General features: G+C 43.3%; 1 protein-coding gene across 8 annotated transcripts in view; it reads left to right on the plus strand.

Moving 5' to 3' along the window:
* Positions 1-21,595, plus strand: part of ARHGAP26 (Rho GTPase activating protein 26) — a 914,282-nt gene that overhangs the window by 217,441 nt on the left and 675,246 nt on the right. For 5 of the 8 annotated variants that reach the window (XM_078362017.1, XM_078362007.1, XM_078362071.1 and 2 more), the window contains exon 2: positions 12,208-12,331. The exons of the other annotated variants lie outside the window; for them this stretch is intronic. The gene's annotated coding sequence lies outside the window, so the exon portion shown is untranslated. The remainder of the gene's footprint in view (positions 1-12,207; positions 12,332-21,595) is intronic. 8 annotated transcript variants of the gene reach the window in all.

Genomic DNA, 21,595 nt, shown 5'->3' on the forward strand with positions numbered 1-21,595 from the left:
ATTCCATATGGAATTTTCACCAACTCTACTAAAATAAAAGCATGTAACTTTTCAGCAATGTACTAAAATATCCACATAGATTCAAGGTCAGATTGGAAAGAATTCCAGATATTCACTTTTGAAGACCTGTGAAAAATCTGCTAACTTTTAATGGGTACCTACTGGGCACATGGCAAAGGACAGTTTCAGTTGCTAAATTCATCCATGTACAAGAGATACTGTCTTCAACACAGCACAGCTCATCATTTAACAGAAGTTACAAAGTAAATGCTCTAAGATAAGCAGCTTGTACCAGTAAATATGAACTATGAATATTTATGTATTTTATTGAAAGTGCAGGATTTTGGGGGTAGGATGGGGAAAGAGACTGACAAGTCCCGAGCGTAAACCAGGTTATTTTAATTGGTAATTTCCAGTAAGCTTTCTTGAACATATATATCATTCATGGCTATTTGAAATCATCTTGTTTGTTCATTTGTTTGCTTACTGGTGGTGTGATTCCCATCTTCTGCAGTGTCCACCTCCACCTCTATTTCTTCTGTAACATAAGCCCACAAAACAGGGAGCTTACCTATCTTGACCCTCTGCCTCCAGGTGCAGAAGAGTGCCTGAAGCATGGTTCTAAGTAAATGGTTTTCTCCCCTCTTCATCCAACAGACAAAAATTTCCTTCTATTTCCTTTCTTTTTTTTTTAAAGGTTAGTAATGAAAAAGGACATTACACACATTCATACAGGTGACTGGGTTTTTGGTTACAGTTGTTACTGTTTGTCGTGCCTTATGGTACACGTTAATTGGACAGTGTGCCCACATTATTCATTTAAAAAATATGTGTCTTCTTGGTACCAGGCGCTGTTCTCATAAGGAAAAATCCTGTATCCATGGAACTTACATTCCAGTGGAAAGAGACAGACAATAAAACATAAATATATATTTTGTCAAGTGGGGATAAGTACTATGAAGAAAAGTAAAGCTGGATTTTAAAGGGGCGGTCAGGGAAGGTTTCTGATAAGGGGCCGTCGTCTGTGAGGAAGCCAAGCTTGCTGATAACAGGCGGAAACACTGCCTCACGTGCACAGCTCAAAACCAGAGGCATGCTTTCCTCCTTTGTGAAGCAGCAGGGAGGCTGGAGGAGAATGAGCCACAGGAGGGGTGTGGGAGATGCCAAGGGAGAGCTGCAGCAGGTCACGAAGAACTCGAGGGCCTGGGCAGACTGTGGCTTCTACTCCATATGACATGGGGAGGCCCCTTGAGGGTCCAGAACCAATGGGCGCTGTAATTTGGCTTAGGTTCTAAAAGGCTTCCTCTGGCTGCTGTGTTGCAAAAAGAATGGGATGGGTGGCTTGGCAAGAGGAGAGGGGCAAGACCAAGTAGAAGGCTTTGTAGTAACCCAGGTGAGAGGGACGGCAACCCAGACTAGTGGAGGTGATGAGATATAGTCAGATTTGGATATACTTTGAAGGCAGGGCCAGCGACATTTGCTGATGATTTGAAAGTGGGAGTTGCTGGGTGCGGTGGCTCACACCTGTAATCCCAGCACTTTGGGAGGCTGAGGTGGGTAGATCATCTGAGGTCAAGAGTTTGAGACCAGTGTGACCAACATGGTGAAACCCCATCTCTACTAAAAATACTAAATTAGCTGGGCATCGTGGGAGATGCCTGTAATCCCAGTTACTTGGGAAGCTGAGGCAGGAGAATCGCTTGGACCCAGGAAGTGGAGGTTGTGGTGAGCTGAGATCGCCATTGCACTCCAGCCTGGAACAACAGGAGTGAAACTCTGTCTCAAAAAAAAAAAAAGAAAAGAAAAGAAAGTGGGAGTTGAGGCTGTCAGGCTGAACATGTTGCAGAATGATTCCCTGGCCATTTAGTGAGATGGAGAAGCAGGCCTGAGGAGAACTCAAGGGTTGACTTTGGGTATAGGTTTGAGCAGCTTTGTTGAGCCTGTAGGGAGGCACCAAGTAGGCAGCTGCACATAGGAGGATAAAGTCCTAGCTTGAGACCTTCACTAGCGTGATGACCACTGAGCACTGACTAGCCAAGGGCCCAAGAGGATGGGACCAAACAGGGCCAGTGTCAAGCTATGCAGATGTGATCACAGTCCTCAAGCCTGGAACAATTCTCCTATATAGTTACCAGGGAAATCTACCAGGGTTGAGATTCCACCCCTCTGAGTAATTCAGGGGCCTTGTTTAGTCTGTTGCCTTCATGCTAATGTTCCTTTCCTTTATCTCTGTACCCTTATGCTATTTATTGATCAAAGAACCATAAAGTTACTTGTTTTTAACAAGACAGAAGACCACAGCATGGAGGTTTCACTTTAGGGTTTAAACATTTGGCTTTTTACTGCTAACTAATGGGCCTGCAGGCTAGGAAACATAAAAGAACCCTCATTTGTATTCCTAGTGAATAACCATCCTGTGTCTAAAAGGGCCTGGCAGTAAATGACAGGTAAGGCTGGGGCAGGGAGGCTTCAGGTCCCTTCTTTGCAGAGGCCTAATGGACTGCCAGTCTTGAGACTCTGAAGATTGATTTCAGGCAAGAATGTCCAGGGAGTCTGCCACTGTCTGCTCGAAAACAGGATTTAGTCCTTCCTAACCTTGGGAATTTCTGAAGCCCCAATTCCTTTATGACTGTTAACTCTACTATTCTTAGTCCCCAGGGATCTAGCATAATCAGCTGGTGGATTCCTTTTTCCTTGAAACTAAATCTGAAGCCCAATGGGCCTTTCCCATAGCATCAATAACATTCTATTCCTGTACGCATTGTCTCATTCACAGGAAGTCATCTCTAAATTACATCACAGGCCAGTTCTACTGTATTCCATTGACGTTTATTATGGAACCATTGTAGAGATGACATGGTTCCTGTCTATAAAAGCTAGTATATCCCATCCATTATGTTCAAGATTCTGGAGCTGGTGGCAGAGATGGGAGAAACACAGGTGGGTGAAATTCCAGGATGTCTCATCATCCTTTCTATGCTGTAGAAAATCTTTTCTCCAAATACTTTCCTAAGTTCATAGAGGTGAGTGTATGGCAAAGCATAACTTAGCTATGCCATTGACTGCCATGATGGCATACTAAATGCGTTCATCTTTGGAAAGTGGGTTAGAGGGGGAAAAAGTGGGTTATGTCTATGTTGCAGAAAACCACTAGTCATCTCCCAGTATCTACTCTTCTCTTCTTCTATGATAATAACATTAAAGCCCCAGTTTTAAGCTGGGCATATAGCCACTTGGCATTAAGACTACATTTCCCAAAATCTCTTGCAGCTAGGTAGGTCATAAGACTGAGTTCTGGCCAATGAGAAACACAAAGTGTCTAGGGGCAGCTCCTAGAAACCCACTTAAGAAGCGTTGTATATACACATTTTGGCCCTTCTTCATGCCTGCCTTTGTCCTGCTGTCTGAAATGCAGATACTGCCATCTTGGTCCAGTCCATGGATGATGGAACAAGAGAGAAGGAACAGTATGCCATGCACTGACTGTTGTCAAGGACTTTTATATGAGTAAGAATAAACATTTATTTGTTTCTGTATTTATTTATTATTTATTGAGATAGAGTCTCTTTCTGTGGTCCAGGCTGGAGTGCAGTGGCCTGATCTCAGCTCACTGCAACCTCCGCTTCCTGGGTTCAAACAATTCTCCTGCCTCAGCCTCCCGAGTAGCTGGGACTACAGGCGCACACCATCATGCCCAGCTAATTTTTTATATTTTTAGTAGAGACCGGTTTCACCAAGTTAGTCAGGATGGTCTTGATGTCCTGGCCTCTGCCTCCCAAAGTAATGGGATTACAGGCGTGAGCCACCGCGCCAGGCTAACTCTTATTTATTGGAGGGTTTCTAGTCCTCACAGCTGAACCTAATCCCAATTCAACTAGCTAAATAGTCTTCCAATTAGAGTGCTTAGTGATAGGCTCTACAGTATCATTCTCAGCTGCTGAGAATAATGTACTAATTCCTGCCAAGTCATAGAATCTTTACTTCAAGAGATGGTGATATATCATCAAGATCAATCTTTCTGAAAGCCTAATGCAGTGAGCCTCACTTAATACGTGAATGCCAAAAAGTGAAAATAATGGTTTCATGTCGAATGGGACTTCAGTTCATGTGTCCTCTCAGCCACAGGGACTTGTGCCGGCACACACCGCTGCCCTCTGCTTTTGTATTTCTATCACTTGGACTCTAGATATGGGTGAATAAAGCCAACGTGGTTTTTAAAGGCAGATGAGAAAGTACCTGCCACTCCTTGAGGCTGGGTTTACCAAGGACGTAACACATGTAAAATATTCAAACAATACAGAAATGTAAAATGTGGCCCACATCCCATGTCTCCTTACCTAAAAGTTGTGATGTTAAAAGCTTTCGGGATTTCTAGATATTTTCCATGTATGTTGAGCCCTTCTTTTTAAAACACACACACACACACACACACACACACATACACACACACATAAATGGGATTTAGTGCACACACTGTAATACACTTTGCTTTTTACATTTAATCATAGTTCTAAACATCTTTCCAAAACACCATATGTATACATCAACTTCTATCTGATTGCATAGAATTCCGTTGTACCATAGCTGTACCAATAATTTATTTCACCAATTTCCTGTTCATAGACATTTGCTTCCAGAGTCTTGCTGTTAGAAAGATTGCTGCAACAGATACCTTTGCACATCTGTGTACCAATACATTGGTAGATGTGATTCATAGAATTGCAGTTGCTAGGTTAAATGGTATATGAAGTGTCTAAGTAGTGCTCCCTAAGTATCTAAGTACGTTCTCCATACAGCGCCAAAGCTGCTTTTTAAACTCAGAAGGAAACCACATACTGATATTCAGAGACCAGACCATTAAAAAAAAAAAGAAACCACAATTGGACATTAGATTTATTTCTTATCCACTTATTACTTTTGTTATTTGGGTTTCTGTTAAGAGAGAATGACATCTGACTTTTCAAAAGACAAATGAGAACCAGGTGAGTGATCTGCTTCGGTATAATACTTTCTTTTGTTTAACGTGCATTATGGGCAACAGTTCTGTCTTGTTGCTGAAAAGATGCTAGTGATTATTCCTATTCAAGAATTCAAGATATGGGCACATAGGAGGTCAAGGCTGCAGTGAGCAGTGATTGTACCACTGCACCCTGCCCTGGGCAACAGAGTGTGACGTTGTCAAAAAAAAGATGTAGGCATAGTGAACTCTCAAGAAATGATGGAACTAGCTGAAAATCATTGGGAAGAATAGGGAATGCCACTGGGAATATAAAACCTGGTCGTCTAGATCCCAGGCTAGAGAGAGGTTCTTTCACCACAAATACAAAAGGACTTTGAATATCTTTGGTAATAGATACCTTATGTAAAGGCTGGAAGAAGGTCCACATTTAGGGTTCAGAAATATACTGTGATTTCTGACCGCCTAATCCTATACTTGACACTTCTCTCTTCTCAAAACCTGTTAAGGACAGTCTGAGAGTATGCATCGGTCGTAGTGGTGATGATGGAGTGGTTTTTTTTCTTTATCCCTAATATCCAGCAAGCTGCTTAGATAAATGCTTAAAACAAGATGAAAATCTTTGTCCTGAATCCGTATATCTGTGTACTCTTTTTGCATCGGCTTTGCTGATATTTTCATGCCCCCTTGACTCCTGGCTGCTATTTTAGAAGAAAAATTCTTTGTCTCAAAGGAGGGATAGGGGAGTCAGGGCATTTCCTCTGCACTGGTGAAAGGGCTGCCTGGGAGCCTGAGCCTCAGCCTCACTTCAGGTGGCAGAGGCCCTGCCCTGGTCTTTCTTGGAGAGGCTGTCTTAGAAGTAGGTAGCACCCTCTCCTGGGCTAAATGCAGACGTTCTCCATTTGTCCTAAAGTCATCTGGGATAATAATGGGCATCTCCTTTTCTCTGGCAAGCTCTGCCCCATCACTGCCCTCTCCTGGCCCCTTCTGTTTTTTTATTTGAATGCTGTACTGGACCATTTGTACATGCAAGAGTCAGATGGGAGATTCTAAGTAAGATTGGTAATGGAGCAGGAACTTATTTGAGTACTTACTGTGTGCAGGGTAGGGATGTGAATATAAAATGAAATAAAAGCTTAGAGTCAGTATAGATAGAGAATATGAAGAATGAATGACTAAATGTTTATAAAATACTATTTAAACAATTCCCAACGTGCTGGAGGAACTCTGCATATGGCAGAAATCATATAGCGGTGATGTTTGCTACCTGGCAGTCTCCCCATGAAATGGCAGACGCTGGGAAAGGAGTTCTCCAAAGGAGGAGGGTAGAGCCTCAGCTCAAGAAGTCTCTGGAAAGAGATATACTGGAAGTTTCTTTTATTGAAGAATTTACAGAAAACTGCAAAATTAAAACCTTTAGGACTCCTACCACCACTTTCTATTCTCTCTGTCTTGTCTTCACCAGTCATTTGTTTTTCTCAGTGGCATTTGCAGAAAATGAAGACATTTTAGTGGTGCCTTCTTTCTACTCAGTATTCTGGTTTCTGCTTCATCTGAACATTTACTCTAATACTTTACTGAAGTCTATCTACATGCTACATACTAATGACCATGGCCATTGTTCATTTTATCTCATAAGTCAAAGATTGTGTCCGTTTTGCTTGTTCAGTTTTCAGTGCAACAATAATGAAAAATAATGGTAATAGCTGTCACTTGGTGAGTTTTTACCTGAAGCCAAGCACATCATAATGGCCATTCTTTCATCTGATGCTCACAGTTACCTGATGGAATAAGAAATTTCTTATCCCAGGTTTTACAGATGAGAAAATTAAGGTTCAAAGCTATTAAGTAACTTGCCCAAATTATAGAGATGGGATCTGAGCTTGGAAGTCTAGCTCTAAAGACCTTGTTCCTGTCCACTGTGGATATTGTTCTGCTTAGCATTCACAAGTAATAGATGAGCATTCAGTAATTCAGTGACTAAGGAAATAATTATGTTACCACATATAGTTCATTGCTTAAAAATTAATGTAATTTGGGACATCACAGAATTGAGCTAGGAGGGAAGTATAGCATTTACAGTGACTTTGGAGTAGTTTTTTTTTTTTTTTGAGATGGAGTCTCGCTCTGTTACCCAGGCTGGAGTGCAGTAGTGCAGTCTCATCTCACTGCAACCTCCACTTCCTGTGTTCAAGCAATTCTCTGCCTCAGCCTCCTGAGCTGGCTAATTTTTGTATTTTAATAGAGACAGGTTTCACCAACTTGGCCAGGCTGGTCTTGAACTCCTGACCTCGTGATCCACTTGCCTCTGCCTCCCAAGGTGCTGGGATTACAGGTGTGAGCCACCACGCCTGGCCTGGAGCAGTTTGTTAATAGAAGAGGTGTTGAGGGCAGGGTTGGCCGACCCCTAACACAGAACACCATCTCCAGGGTCACAGCCAAGACTTACTGAATACTTACTGTGTTCCAGGCAGTGGGCTCAAAGCCCAGCATGTTGTTCTATTTAATCGTCATGACAACCTCACCTTACAGAGGAGGCTCAGAAAGGTGAAGCAACTTGCCCGAGGTCCCCCAGCTAGTGGTTGGCGGAGTCAGGACATTTCACTGCTCTGCTAGACTCCTCTCAGATGCCCCTGGGGGCACTTCAGATTGTCTTATAGGCCCCAGCCTCCTGAAGGATGCCCTCTGAATGTGGAGGGGGTTAGAGAGAGGGTCAGGGTTTACTAGGAGTCTTCTAAAGGTGTGGGCTGGGAAATGCTCCTGGTCTGGAGGATTTGAGGGAGTATGTCTACCCCAGGAAAATCCAAACGGGCTTAAAAGAATCATGTCAAGGACCAGGATAAGACTGCAAATATGCTTGGAATCTAAGCCTGTAAAACCTGTAAATGTGCCCTCTAGTTATTTATTTATTTTTTGAGACAAGGTCTCACTCTGTCACCCAAGCTGGAGTGCAGCAGGGCAATCCTGGCTCACTGAAGTCTCAACTTCCCAGGTTCAAGTAATCTCACTTCAGCCTCCCAAATAGCTGGGACTACAGCCATTATGCCCAGCTATCGTTGTTGTTTTGTAGAGAGAGGGTCTTGCTATGTTGCCTAGCAAGTTGGTCTCGAACTCCTGGACTCAAGCAATCCTCCCACCTTAACCTTCCAAAGTGCTTGGGATCACACGCATGAACCACCACCACAGGCATAAGGCTTTTAGGTATCTTTAGAAGTAGGAATGTGTCTAATAATTTTATAGTACCTAATTTTGCTGGATACCTAATAGGTACAAAGGAACAAGTAAATGAATGAATGAAAAGGAGAGGGCAGCCTCTGTGTGGGTAGGAGTCTGCTTAGGAACCCATTCCTCCAGATACATGTATAAAGTAATGGTTCTGGTTGCTCTCATGAAAATGTTTGTGAAATATGTTTTCATGTTGGATTTGAGTATGGGGCTCTGGAGACAGTGCCTGGGTCAAAATTCTTGCTCTGCCACCCCTAGTGATTGTCTGTGGCAAGTCAGTGAACCTCTCCAGGCCTCTTGCAGTGAGTCGCAGGTGAAGCACCTGGCTAGTGGAAGCGCTTAGTAAATCCCAGCTATGCTAATCACAGTACCAAAGCCCAGTCCAGCTGGAGACAGTGCATCCGCCAAGGTTTACAAAGGCATCAGGGAATTGTTTCCCTCAGCATGTGAGCGTAAAAGTCTCAGTCCCGGGTTGAACCCAAATGTGCAGGAACAAACACCTGGCCCCAAATATAATTTCCTCCCGCAGCTCATTGCAGCCCGAGGAAATCACCGGGGGAGGACTCTGGAGTGCGGTGCGGCAGCCCCATAATTTCCAGGGCCCTTCTCCTACACTGACACGTAATTGTCAGATTGTTTTATGAGAGCAGCTTCCTGCCCCCTTCCTGCCTGGCTTCCAAATGTGCTCATTCCCGAGGAAACCTCACCTCTCCTTCTCGCCCTTAATCGCTCCTTTCCTGCCCGCCCCGGCCCCCAGGCTGGGCGATTTCCTAAATTACTCGGAATTGGCTTCCAGCACCGGCGCCCCGGGTGGGCTCCTGGAGCGCCCCGGTCTGTGACCCGGAGGTCAGAGATGCCTCCGTCCTGTTTGATGTCTAGCCCTGGGGGCCTTCCCTCGCCACCCCCTTTCCCCTTCCCTCCGGAGCCGATTTGGCTCCTAAAGTCAGGGAGCGATTATTCCCTGATCTGTGTCTCTCCCTCCTGGGCTGGAGAGCGGGAGCCCTGCCTGGATCCTCCCCCCACTCCCCTTCCCCACCCAAATGGGGCAATTCCAAATATTCCATCCTGAAGGAACTCCTTTCCTTTGAGCATTTGCCTCGCTCTCCAAAAGCCAGCTCTTAGGAGGAAGTGATAAGTCTTAACGTTTTTAGCTTAATTTTCCCCATTTGAGGAATTTCCGAGGAAGCAGCATGGGGCTTTTTATATCTTAACTGTGTATTTTTTTATTACTAAAGAAATACGCAATCACGGTAAAAATTTCAAACAGAATGGGTTCCAGACGGAACCACAGTTAACAGTATTTTGAGTATCCTTTCAGGAATGTTCTATGCATATACAAGCGTATAAAAGTATATCTTTTTTTGGTTGGTTTTACACAAATGGGAACATATTGGCCATCTTGTTCCACAACTTGCTATTTTTTATTTAGCACATTTCGGGTATTTTCCATGTAAATAAATCTAGCTTTACTCATTAAAAAAATTGTTACATAGGGAGGCTGAGGCAGGAGAATAGCTTGAACCCGAGAGGTAGAGGTTGCAGTGAGCTGAGATCGTACCACTGCACTCCAGCCTGGACAAGAAAAATGAAACTCAGTCTCAAAAAAAAAAAGTTCATGCCAGTGTAAACTCCAATAAAAGTGCATGAGAATACCTGGTTGTACACACCATCACAAATACACATACAATCAAACTTTTAAACTTTTAACAGTCCTAAAATAAATTTTGTTATTATTTAACTATTTCTGCGAGGCACTGTGGCTCATGCCTGTCATCCCAGCACTTTGAGAGGCAGAGGCTGGCAGATCACAAGGTTAGGAGATCGAGACCATCCTGGCCAAGAGGGTGAAACCCCATCTCTACTAAAAATACAAAAAATTAGCTGGGCACATGCCTATAGTCCCAGCTACTCTGGATGCTGAGGCAGGAGAATTGCTTGAATCGGGAGGCAGAGGTTGCAGTGAGCCGAGATAGTGCCATTGCACTCCAGCCTGGTGACAGAGCAAGGCTCGGTCTCAAAACAAAAACAAAAACAAAACCACGTGCACACACACACACACACACACACACACACACATATATATATATATATGCACACATGTAAGTTTCCTTAAGAGTGGACTTCCAACCTTATTCCCAAATAATGACTATTTTCTGTGATTCTTGGGTCATGAAAATTTGACCATTTTTCTATTATATTATTTATGTGCATCTTATTGATTTGAAGATCTCTTCATCTAAGTGGGAAAATAATGCTTTTCTATCATAGATTTTGTCAGTAGTTCCCAACTTTATCATTTGTCATTTAGGTTTATGATATATTTTTCCCATATAATATTTAAAAAATTATTTTAATAGTGAATATATCAATTCTTTCCTTTTCTGTGTCCGGGCATATTTAGAAACCCTTCCATAGGCTAAGTGTGGTAGTTCATGCACCTGTAATCACAGCACTTTGGGAGGTTGAAGTGGGAGGATTGCTTAAGCCTAGGAATTTGAGGCTGTGGTGAGCTGTGATTGTGCCATTGCACTCCAGCCTGGGCAACAGACTGAGACCTCAACTTAAGAAGGGAAGGAAGAAAGAAAGCGAAAGAGAGACAGAAAAGAAGCCCACCCATAAACTAGGCGTTTTTGAAAAATAACCCATATTTTCTTTGTATTTTTCACATTTAAATCTTTCAAATGTTGAGAGAAAAATACATCATATAATACTGGTCAGATGTTATTTCCCATCTCCCTTATCAGTTGTTCTCATACTGTTCATTAACGAATGCATCTTTTCTTGGCAGTTTTAAAAAAATCAAATGTCTTCATGTAAAGAAACACTTATTGTTTCATAATGATAGCTTTCCCAATATGTGAAGCTCTTTAGAGAAGAAAATAATTTGATCCTTAGCATCTTTAAAGATGCTGTGACCCATCTTCCAGAAAAAACAGATTCATTGCTAATATTTGTTTAGTCTTTGTGAAATGAGTGGGCCGTAAGATGGATTCTTAGAGGCTGTTTTCTACTTGTTCATTCAGCAAGCCCTCATTGCTACTGCGTATAATGGTCTATGGGATCACAGGAATGACTATGTATAATTTTTGCTCTCAGGAAATATATAATCTAACAGGAAAATGTCAGACCTTTATTTTGCGGAGGAGTCTGGCTGTGTGTGTGTGTGTGTGTGTGTGTGTTTACAGCTCACTATGTATTGTGGGTTCCTAGGGCTTTGACAATGTAAAGAAAAAAGATTCAGATTTGTTTAGTTGATTATTTCAGGAAATACACTGTTGAATAGTTGAAAGCTGGAATAGGACATCAGAAAATATTGTAAGGTACATGCATTTTAGAAATGTATGCTCTGTGTATTTTCCCGTGTTTTCATTTGTTGAAGAAGCAAAGTCCTTTCTGGGCACCACCCCTTCCGATTTAGAATATCAGAGTCGAAAGTTTGGAAAGAGAATAACTTGTTACTTATTCTTTTTTTTTTTTTTTGAGACAGAGTCTTGCTCTGTCGCCAGTGTGGAATGCAATCTCGGCTCACTGCCACCTCCATCTCCCAGGTTCAAACATTCTCCTGCCTCAGCCTCCCGAGTAGCTGAAATTACAGGTGTGCGCCACCACTCCCAGCTAATTTTTTTTTTTTTGTATTTTTATTAGAGATTGGGTTTCACCATGTTGGCCAGGATGGTCTCAATCTCTTGACCTCGTGAACTACCTGCCTCGGCCTCCCAAAGTGCTAGGATTGCATGTGTGAGCCACTGCACCTGACCTTTAATTATACTTGTATATTTCTTATAGTACCAATTTACTGAATCAAAACTCCATGTCTTACCCACAGGTATTATTACCAAGTAGCAGAGGTAGAATTGTATGCAGCTTTCTCAACTCAACAGTTGTTTTGGTGGACACTTTTTAGTTGCCTACTCCCCCAACCCTTTCCTTGCAAAGAAAACTGATTTTGTATGAGGTGAGAGTGCCCAGCCTGAGGCAATCATGCCACCAAATTCCTTTCCTAAATCTCCCTTTTTCTTTTTCAGAGTCTCACTCTGTCGTCAGGCGCCAGGCTGGAGTTGAGTTGCGCAATGTTGGCTCACTGTAACCTCCGACTCCCAGGATCAAGCAAGTCTTCTGCCTCAGCCTCCCCAGTAGCTGGGATTACAGGTGCGTGCCACCACGCCCAGCTAATTTTTTTTGTATTTTAATATAGATGGGGTTTCACCATGTTGGCCAGGATAGTCTCGATCTCTTGACCTTGTGATCTGCCCACCTCAGCCTCCCAGAGTGCTGGGATTACAGGTGTGAGCCACCGTGCCTGGCCCTAAATCTCCCTTTTATAGACTCTCTTTTGCAGCTGCAGGACTGTATTAGTTTGCTAGGGCTGTCATAACAAAATCCTAGGCTGTGTGGCTTAAGCAACAGAAATTTATTTTCTGAGTTCTGGAGTCCAGAAATCTAAGACCAAAGTGTCAGCAGGGTTGGCCATGAGGCTCACTTTCTGGCTTGCAAATGGCTGTTTTCTTGCTGTGTCTTCATATGGTCTTTACTCTGTGTGTGCCTATCCCTGGTATCTCTCTGTATGTCTAGGTTAACTCTTTTTTGGGGGGTTGGGGGACAGAGTTTTGCTCTTGTTGCCCAGGCTGGAGTGCAGTGATATGATCTCAGCTCACTATTGCCTCTGCCTCCTGAGTTTAAGCAATTCTCCTGCCTCAGTCTCCCAAGTAGCTGGGGTTACAGGCCCCCACCACCACACCTGGCTAATTTTTGTATTTTTAGCAGAGATGGAATTTCACCATGTTGGTCAGGCTGATCTCAAAAACTCCTGACCTCAAGTGATCTGCCCGCCTTTGTTAAAACGTGCATTCTGAATGAAGAGACCCCCGCAAACAGGCTTTGTGCGAGCAACATGGGTGTTTATTCCCCTGGGTGCAGGTGGGCTGAGTCTGAAAAGAGAGTCAGCTGAGGGCAGTGGGATAGGTTATATATGTTTGGGGTAGGCAGTGGAAAGTTACAGAAGTTACAGTTTAGGGCAGTTTTTTTTTGCAAGCTGGAGGAGGTTGTAGGTTTGCAAACTGGGAGGAATTTGTAGAGTCTGGAGTCAGCAGTTGACCAACGTCAGTTACAAAGTCCAATGGCCTTATCAACTGGGACCAGAAGAAGAAACAATAGAAGAATGTCTCAAATTAGTTAGGCACTACAGGGGTTGATGGTTCTTCCGCTTTCATGGTCTTCCAGTTGCTTCAGGTTTTCTTTTTTTTTTGAGACAGAGTTTCGCTCTTGTTACCCAGGCTGGAGTGAAATGGCGTGATCTCAGCTCACCACAACCTCCGCCTCCTGGGTTCAGGCAATTCTCCTGCCTCAGCCTCCTGAGTAGCTGGGATTAGAGGCACGTGCCACCATGCCCAGCTAATTTTTTGTATTTTTAGTAGAGACGGGGTTTCACCATGTTGACCAAGATGGTCTTGATCTCTTGACCTTGTGATCCACCCGCCTTGGCCTACCAAAGAGCTGGGATTACAGGCTTGAGCCACCACGCCTGGCTTGCTTCAGGTTTTATGTTCCTGCCAACTCTCCAAGTAGAGAGCTTCAGGAGTTTACTTCCTGCTAAGTGTGGCTTTTGTTTCCTTCTAAAATTATTCCAAAAAAGTTCTCAGAGCTATCGGGGTTCTCATAGTCCAGGATTTGATAGACAAATTCACATTCTGTCTATGCATGAACTCTGATTTTTATAGACTTAAACTTACCTCTCCCTACTCTGAACATTAGAATGAGAGGTTGGGTGTACTGGGAGGGATTTAATTTTTATTCTAGAGCCTTCTCTGTAGTTTTACATGTTCAGTTATGACCTTTAATATTTGTACATACTTGTATCATTTGTACCATTAGTACAAATTGCAATAACCTGTAGGGTAGAGGGGGAAGGAAAAACAGAGCCCATCGGTCTTCCTTTTCCTTTTTTTTTTGGAGACGGAGTTTCACTCTTGTTGCCCAGGCTGGAGTGCAATGGTGCGATCTCAGCTCATCACAACCTCTGCCTCCTGGGTTCAAGTGATTCTCCTGCCTCAGCCTCCCAAATAGCTGGGATTACAGGCATTTGCTACCACACCCGGCTAATTTTGTATTTTTAGTAGAGACGAGGTTTCTCCATGTTGGTCAGGCTCATCTCAAACTCCTGACCTCAGGTGATCCACCCGCCTCAGCCTCTTAAAGCGCTGGAATTACTGGTGTGAGCCGCTGTGTCTGGCAGGTCTTCCTTTTTCAAAATAAGAACGCTGATAGTTTTTCTGCTTCATTCAATCTTATTTTATCTCTTTGAGTTAACTTCTGAGAATGTGTTTCCTCCATCTTGTGAAAGGGAGAAATGGTGTGGCAAAGTGAGACACAATCTTTGGAATTGCTCTCTCTAGGTCTGAATTCTGCCTCTGCCTCCTTCCCAGCTCTATGACCGTGAGCCCTACCCAACCTTTCTAGGTTTCAGTTCCCCCGGGTAAGACATGGAGATGTAATGATTAACCCCTGTCATAGAGTTGTTGAGAGGTCTTATTATCTGATGGTGGGCCAGTGCATGGCTCAGAGCCTAGCCTATCATACACACTTGCTCAGTATCTGTTGCTATTAGGTTTTGATGTTGTGTCATCATCATAGACTTTTATCTTTTCATATTTCCATTTTTAGCTTTGTATTTTGGCATAATTTTAGGGCCAAAGAAAAATCACGAGGATGGTACAGAGAACTTTCATATACCACTGACTCAGTTTCCCCCACCATTAACATTTTACATTGCCATAGCACATTTGTCAAAACTAACAAACCAATAGACATTCGTCCATTACTATGAACTAAACTCTAGAATGCAATCCAGGGGTCCACATTGCATGTCTCCCCATGCTCCTCTGCTCTGGGAATGGCCTAGTTTTTCCCTGTTTTTCATTTAGCAGTCTGAAGAAGTGAGTCCTGGACTCTTGAGTAGAAGCCAAAAATCCATGCTACTTTCCCCAGCCCAAACCTTTTCTGTTCCAGACACTTCTGAGCCCACAGAAAAGAGCAGAGAGCATTAGTCAAAGGAAATGAACTGTGTCTTCTAAGCATTAAACCCGCTAAACAGCGCTATGACGTGGATACTAATTTCACTGCCATGTCTTAGATGGGAGAACCGAAACTGACAGAGGTTAAGGTAGTCTCCCCTCTGAGCGTGTACTCTGCTTTTGCAGGAGGCCCTTTTAGATGACTTCGTCTGCAAATAGAACTTGTCAAACAAGGATAATGGAGCACCAAGGGAAAGTTCTCCTTGGCTCTCTGAAGTTTCACTGAAAAATCACCTTGCAAAAGGCAGGTTAATTGGAGAAAAAATATACAAATTTATTTAACATGTAGATACAAGAGCCTTCAGAATGAAGACCCAATGACATAGGGGAAATTGTCTATTTTTATGCTTAGGTTCAACAGAGTATAGATAGTTGGGTAGAAGTGTGACTGGATGAAACAGATACGCTCTAATGCTAATAGACTAAGTGGGGAACCCTAGCCAGGCCTGTCTGTCTAGATTCTTCTTGGCCTCTCTGAGCATGTATTCCTTACTTCTCTGTCTGGTGCAGGACCTTTTCTGGAATATGGGTCTTATGGCCTGTGGTCAAACAAGGTAGGTCAGACCATTTGTTTTTTTGAGATGGAGTCTCACTCAGTCACATAGGCTGGAGTGCAGTGTTATGATCTTAGCTCACTACAACCTCCACCTCCTGGGTTCAAACAATTGTCCTGCCTCAGCCTCCTGAGTAGCTGGGATTACAGGCACATGCCATCATGTCCAGCTAATTTTTGTATTTTTAGTAGAGACACGGTTTCACCATGTTGGCCAGGCTGGTCTTGAACTCTTGACCTCAAGCTTCTACCTACCTCAACCTCTCAAAGTGCTGGAATTACAGGTGTGAGCCACTGCTCCAGGCCATGGCTCCATGTTTTTGTTTGTTTGTTTTTAATAGCCAGTTTGACACAGAAAGGCAGAGTAGAAGTTAGCCTAAGATTTTTAGGTTTCATGGCTGGCTTTGGGGAAAAGTGGTTCTGGTTTTTATGACCCACCTCGGGGAAGAGGGATCCTTGTTTTCATAGCTTACCCCTGGGAGAATGGGACTGAGAGACAGGAGGGCAGGGAAGGTCAGAGAAACACTTTTGCTTCTGAAGCTATTTCTTGGGACTTCACTTGGGATCCCATTTTCTGAGCCCCAGCAATGGAATGGGGATTTATGGGCAAAGCAGGGTGTCCTGGGGAAACTTGGATGTATTTGTGGTAAGCCTGGGGATGGCTGACTCTTGCTTCTCATTTCTTTGGGCACTGGAGGACATCAGAAGCTCTCCCTGTCAACCTTCAGCAGGAACACACCTCCTTGGATCCTGTTGGATAGCCATATGGTTATCCTTCAGGGGGTATGGTCCATAGCCCTATGGTTACCCCTTCAAGTTCCAGGTGTATGTGGGGAGGGGAGGAGAGTTCATGGCTAAATGAAGAAGAAAATCTTCAGTTAAGCTGATCCACAGTAGTACACTAATACCTTTGGGTGCTTAAGACTTTTCCATTCATGGTCAAGTTCAGACAGCCCCTAAGGACATCTGAGGCCCATTAAGTCCAGATTTACATTCTTCTCCAACAAATGGCAGTACTTCAGAAAGTTTGTTTATTTAACAGAAAGTGCAATTAAAAAAAAAAAAAGTTTTAGCCCCTAGAGTACAGGAGTTTATGTGACTTCATGCTCCTCTTTCTGGGGTAGAATAAATAAAACAGGGCGATGGCAAAGCCTGTTTTATTTATCTTCTTCCCTTCTCATGGATGCCTAGTCTTTTTTTGTTTGTAATATTGTTGGGCGAAACTCTTGTGTTGGGAAGAAAAAAGATTGTTTTGTTTTCTCTTGAGCAGAGTTTTTACATGTTCATGTCTGAAAGCTGATTAGTTTTGGAAAACCTAATTTCTCTTTATCACTGTTCAACTAACTTTATTCCTCCTACTTCAAGTTGCAAATTTAATTTTACTGACCATAGTATGTGAAGTTTTGGGAATCATCTTGGATGTGGTGGAACTAAATCTAAAGCTGTTCTTTGTGCAGATGTCAGGGGAGGGGCCCGAGGGCTGTGCCTGACTGGTTCTCCTCCTTAGGGCTTCATCCAGCCTGCAGGGCTGACTGGTCCCAGCAGAGCTTTCAAGCTCTTTGCCACTTTGGGATACAGTAGGGATTAAGATAGAGGGCATGGCCAGGGAGGGCTGGGAAGACTAGTCAGAGGAGAAGAGAGATGACCTATAAATAGCAAATTAGGATTACAGTTTTCTAAAAAGATTCAGGTCTCAGTATTAAACTTCTCGAAATGCTGCACAACTCTCAGTCATTGATGTGAAACATTTATAGAAAAAGTCAAAGCTTGACTAATGATCTTTTTTTCCTCAACATATCAATAGGTCAACTTCAATATGAACAATTTTTCAAGGATTATCAGACTCTGGGTTATACTAGAGTTACATGGTATTAAATATTCCTAGAAAGAAGTGCGCCCTGGTAAAAGTTTGGGTTTGTTTTTTGTTGCAGTTAGATTCACAGTTATGGAATTTGGTTTGCCTGGAGCCAAAAGTTCTTTGTTAAAATGCATATCCCTGAGAGACTTTAATTCTCATTTAAAGTTATTCTTTGGAATAACATGGAAGTGTCTAGTTCTCATTACATAGGAGGGAGACACAGCTTGAGAGCCTTGTCGTGAAGTCATATAGTTAGGGATTCCAGAGGATGAGCCCTGGCAGCTCTTAGAATAGTCTCAGGGCAGGCGAGGTGTGCAGAGTTCATGCCAGCTCCTGGTGTCAGCCCGGAGGTGCCCAACACTGACTGTTACTTCTCACACAGTCTTGTTTTCATGCTGCTTCCTCTAAGGTCTTTCATCATTATTCCAGCATCCATCGTGGCCACATGCTATCTCTGAGAGTCATTGAAAGGCACCACTTTTAAGAGCATGTGCCATGGGAGAGCAAGGGTGGCTCCACATCCCATCCCACTCTTGGTTTGAGTCTGTTTCTGTAACGAGCCTGTTTTGTGAGTCAAGAATATTCCATTAACCAAATGAGTGCAGCTGCCAACAAGAATGTTCCAAAGAAAATAAATGAAAACGCGTCTACTTTGCACTGTTTTGATGGGCAGCTTATTTTTTAAATCCTGGTGCCTGATCTGTCTCTTCTCAGGTTGTAGTTTTTTAGAAAAAAAACTTATACTGAGAGGCCTAGGAATGTTTTCCTGCAGTGATAATTCATAACTCAAATTTTACAGCGTTTTACACTCCTCTCTCCTCAGTGCTAAAGGCACTGCCTGGTAAGAAGCTAAACATTTAAGGAGGCGCATTAACTCTTTGGAGCCAAAGGCTCATAAATCTCAACACTGAATGCAATTACAAGACAATATTATTTTAATTTAAAATAGAATCTGTTGTGATGACCTCGATAAATGCTCTTATATCACTGTAAGTGACAAGTCCATGTCAAGTGAATTTGAAAAGTGAAGAGAACTTTAGTAACATCAAATGATCAATCTTTTCCTCCACATTAGCAAATGCGGAGTTCTTTTGGTAGACACTGAGAACTTGGCCTGTCTTAAGTCTGACTTTCAGCTGGCTCATCTCTTTTGGGCCTCACCAAAATCAAGGCGTTGGCAGGACCAGGTTCCTTTTCTGGAGGCTCAGGGAAAGAATCCATTTCCAAGTTCATTCAGGCTGTTGGCAGAATTCAGTTCCTTGTGGCTGCAGGACTGAGGCCCCCATTTCTTTGCTGGCTGTCATCCGGGAGCTGTGCTTAACTCTTCACGGCTTCTCAGGAAAAAGCCTTGCCAAGAAAAAAAAATAGGCCGTTAGAACCTAAAGAAAGAACCCAGAACCTAAAGAAAGAAACTCAACCCTTGTACATCTTGATGCCTGAGCTCTTAGAGGCCATCAACAACCATCAAGCACATGGATTTTTTTTTCCCAGTATTAATTTTGTGCTTAAATAACAACGAATACAATCCAGTTGTAAGGACTCAACCAGCAGATACACAGTGAGTAAAAACATTAAGTCCATTTTCAGCTGGCCCATGGATTTTTGATGCAGTGTCTCTTCTGGTTAGTTATGGGGTATTCATGGTTCTCATAGTTTGGGTTAATGATATTCTGCTGTTCTCATGTAATTTTTTTCTTTTTTTGAGAGGGAGTCTTATTCTATCACCCAGGCTGGAGCGCAGCTGCACGATCTCGGCTCACTGCAACCTCTGCCTTCCAGGTGTGAGTGATTCTCCTGCCTCGGCCTCCCAAGTAGCTGGGATTCAGGCACCCACCACCACGCCCAGATAATTTTTATATTTTAGTAGAGACAGGGTTTCACCATGTTGGCTGGGCTGGTCTCAGGCTCCTGACCTCAAGTGATCCACCTGCCTCAGCCTCCCAGAATGCTGGGACTACAGCATGAGCCACTGTGCCAGGCCAGTGTAATGTTTTCCAGTTTCATCCATGTTGTTATAGGGATCAGTTGTTGGTTCCTTTTTATTGCTGAGCCGTCTTCTGTTATGTAAATATATCGCAACTATCATTTTTCTGTATTTCTAGAATAAATTTGCTACTGTTTTGTTAAGGATTTTTGCATCTATGTTCATAAAGGATATTGGTTTATAGTTTTCTTTCAATGTCTTTGACTGGTTTTGGTATCGGGGTAATACTGGCCACATAAATTGAGTCGGGAAGTACTTTGGGTATTTATTTCCAGGTGGTTTTTCTTGGCCATCTGTTGGGCACTACTGCCCCAAGAGGCCCAGAGATGTTCTTCAAAGAGTTTTTTTTTACAGGTCCAGGGAGGGTGTAGAAGCCCCTGGCACTGCTCTCAATGTTTTGTGGCTTAGCAGCTATTTACCATTCCTGTTCCGTGTATGGTGTGCCAATAGGGTGCAGACGTCCAAACACTGTACACAGAAACTCCAAAACCCTGACCTTCTATTGCTGCCTCTCAAATCTGGCTGCTTCTGTCCTTTTGGCACAAGACAGTGGCCTCCATCCTTCCCTCTGGAATGATCCACTGTAATCCCCCTAAACCAAAAAATATAGTTTACTTCTAAGAGAAGGGGTGAGAGAGAGGGAAGGGAGGGAGGGAGGTTGGTGAGAGGAATAGGATGCTCAGATCTTTAAAAACAAATTCAGACCTTGCCTGAGAGTGGAATGGTGAAAGGAGACAATTTCATGTTCCCTGGTAAGTGCCCAGAAGCAGGAGTTAAAGACAAAAGTGGGGTTTTGCCTTAAACACCCTCTGAAAGGCAAATCCAGGAAATTTTAAACCCATATGTAAACTTCTAGAAAGGGAATCTTACACATCATATAATGTTCTCCTCAACCATTTATCTTTTACAAATGTGGAGACTGTCCCTCATCTTCACCCCTTAGAGATAGCCAAAGATGTTTGAAAACCACTATTTTATGAGGTTTTGGGGGCCTCAGGCAAATGAAATTCCTGCTGATCTAGGCTGATTCCCCAGCTATCCTGAGCTGGCATGCAGATTGGGCTCTAGGGTTTCTGGCTAACAAAATCAGGACAAAGAACACATTATAATGACTTCCAGCCAGGGACAGAGTCTACTGCATCATGCAAGGTAAACTCCCAAGATCTTCAGGGACCTTTGTTGCTGGTGTTTGGGTCTAAATATTACAGCAAGGACAACCGTCATCCACAGTAAGCTCTAATTTGTATTGTGTGAGCTTGTGCACGTGTACACACATATACAGTTATGGTTATTATACGATTAAGGCATTAGTACATCGAAAGTGGACTCTTCAACATTTTGAGAGTGAAGATTTATAGAACTGAGTGAAGGTTTATAAAGAAAAAGGGTCTGGGCCAGGCACAATGGCTCAAGCCTGTAGTCCCAGCACTTTGGGAGGCCAAGTCAGGTGGATCACTTGAGGTTAGGAGTTTGAGACTAGCCTGGCCAACATGGTGAAACCCCGTCACTACTGAAAATACAAAAATTAGCTGGGCATGGTGGTGCACACCTGTAATCCCAGGTACTTAGGAGACTGAGGCAGGAGAATTGCTTGAACCTGGGAGGTGGAGGTTGCAGTGAGCCAAGATTGTGCCATTGCAATCCAGCCTGGGCGACAAGAGCAAAACTTCATCTCAAAAAAAGAAAGAGTCTGATTTGTTAGAGCAGCTGTGGTTTGACCTTAAATACAGCAAGATATTTGGATAAATGAGTTCCCAGGAACCAAGGAAACAAGGCGTTGGTGGGAGACCCCATTGTAGGGAGGCAAGTGGGGCTACCCCTCAGGGTGGAGGAAAGCAGTCAAGACTTCGTTTTAATGGTTGCTTGAGAGAATGAAAAGGACCTAAGACAGGCTGTGAAGTCATCAAGTTCAGGTTCAGCCTCTCACAAAATGGTTTTTTGTCCTGGG

This window comes from Callithrix jacchus, chromosome 2 (genome assembly GCF_049354715.1).
Source record: "Callithrix jacchus isolate 240 chromosome 2, calJac240_pri, whole genome shotgun sequence".
NCBI lineage: Eukaryota > Metazoa > Chordata > Mammalia > Primates > Cebidae > Callithrix > Callithrix jacchus.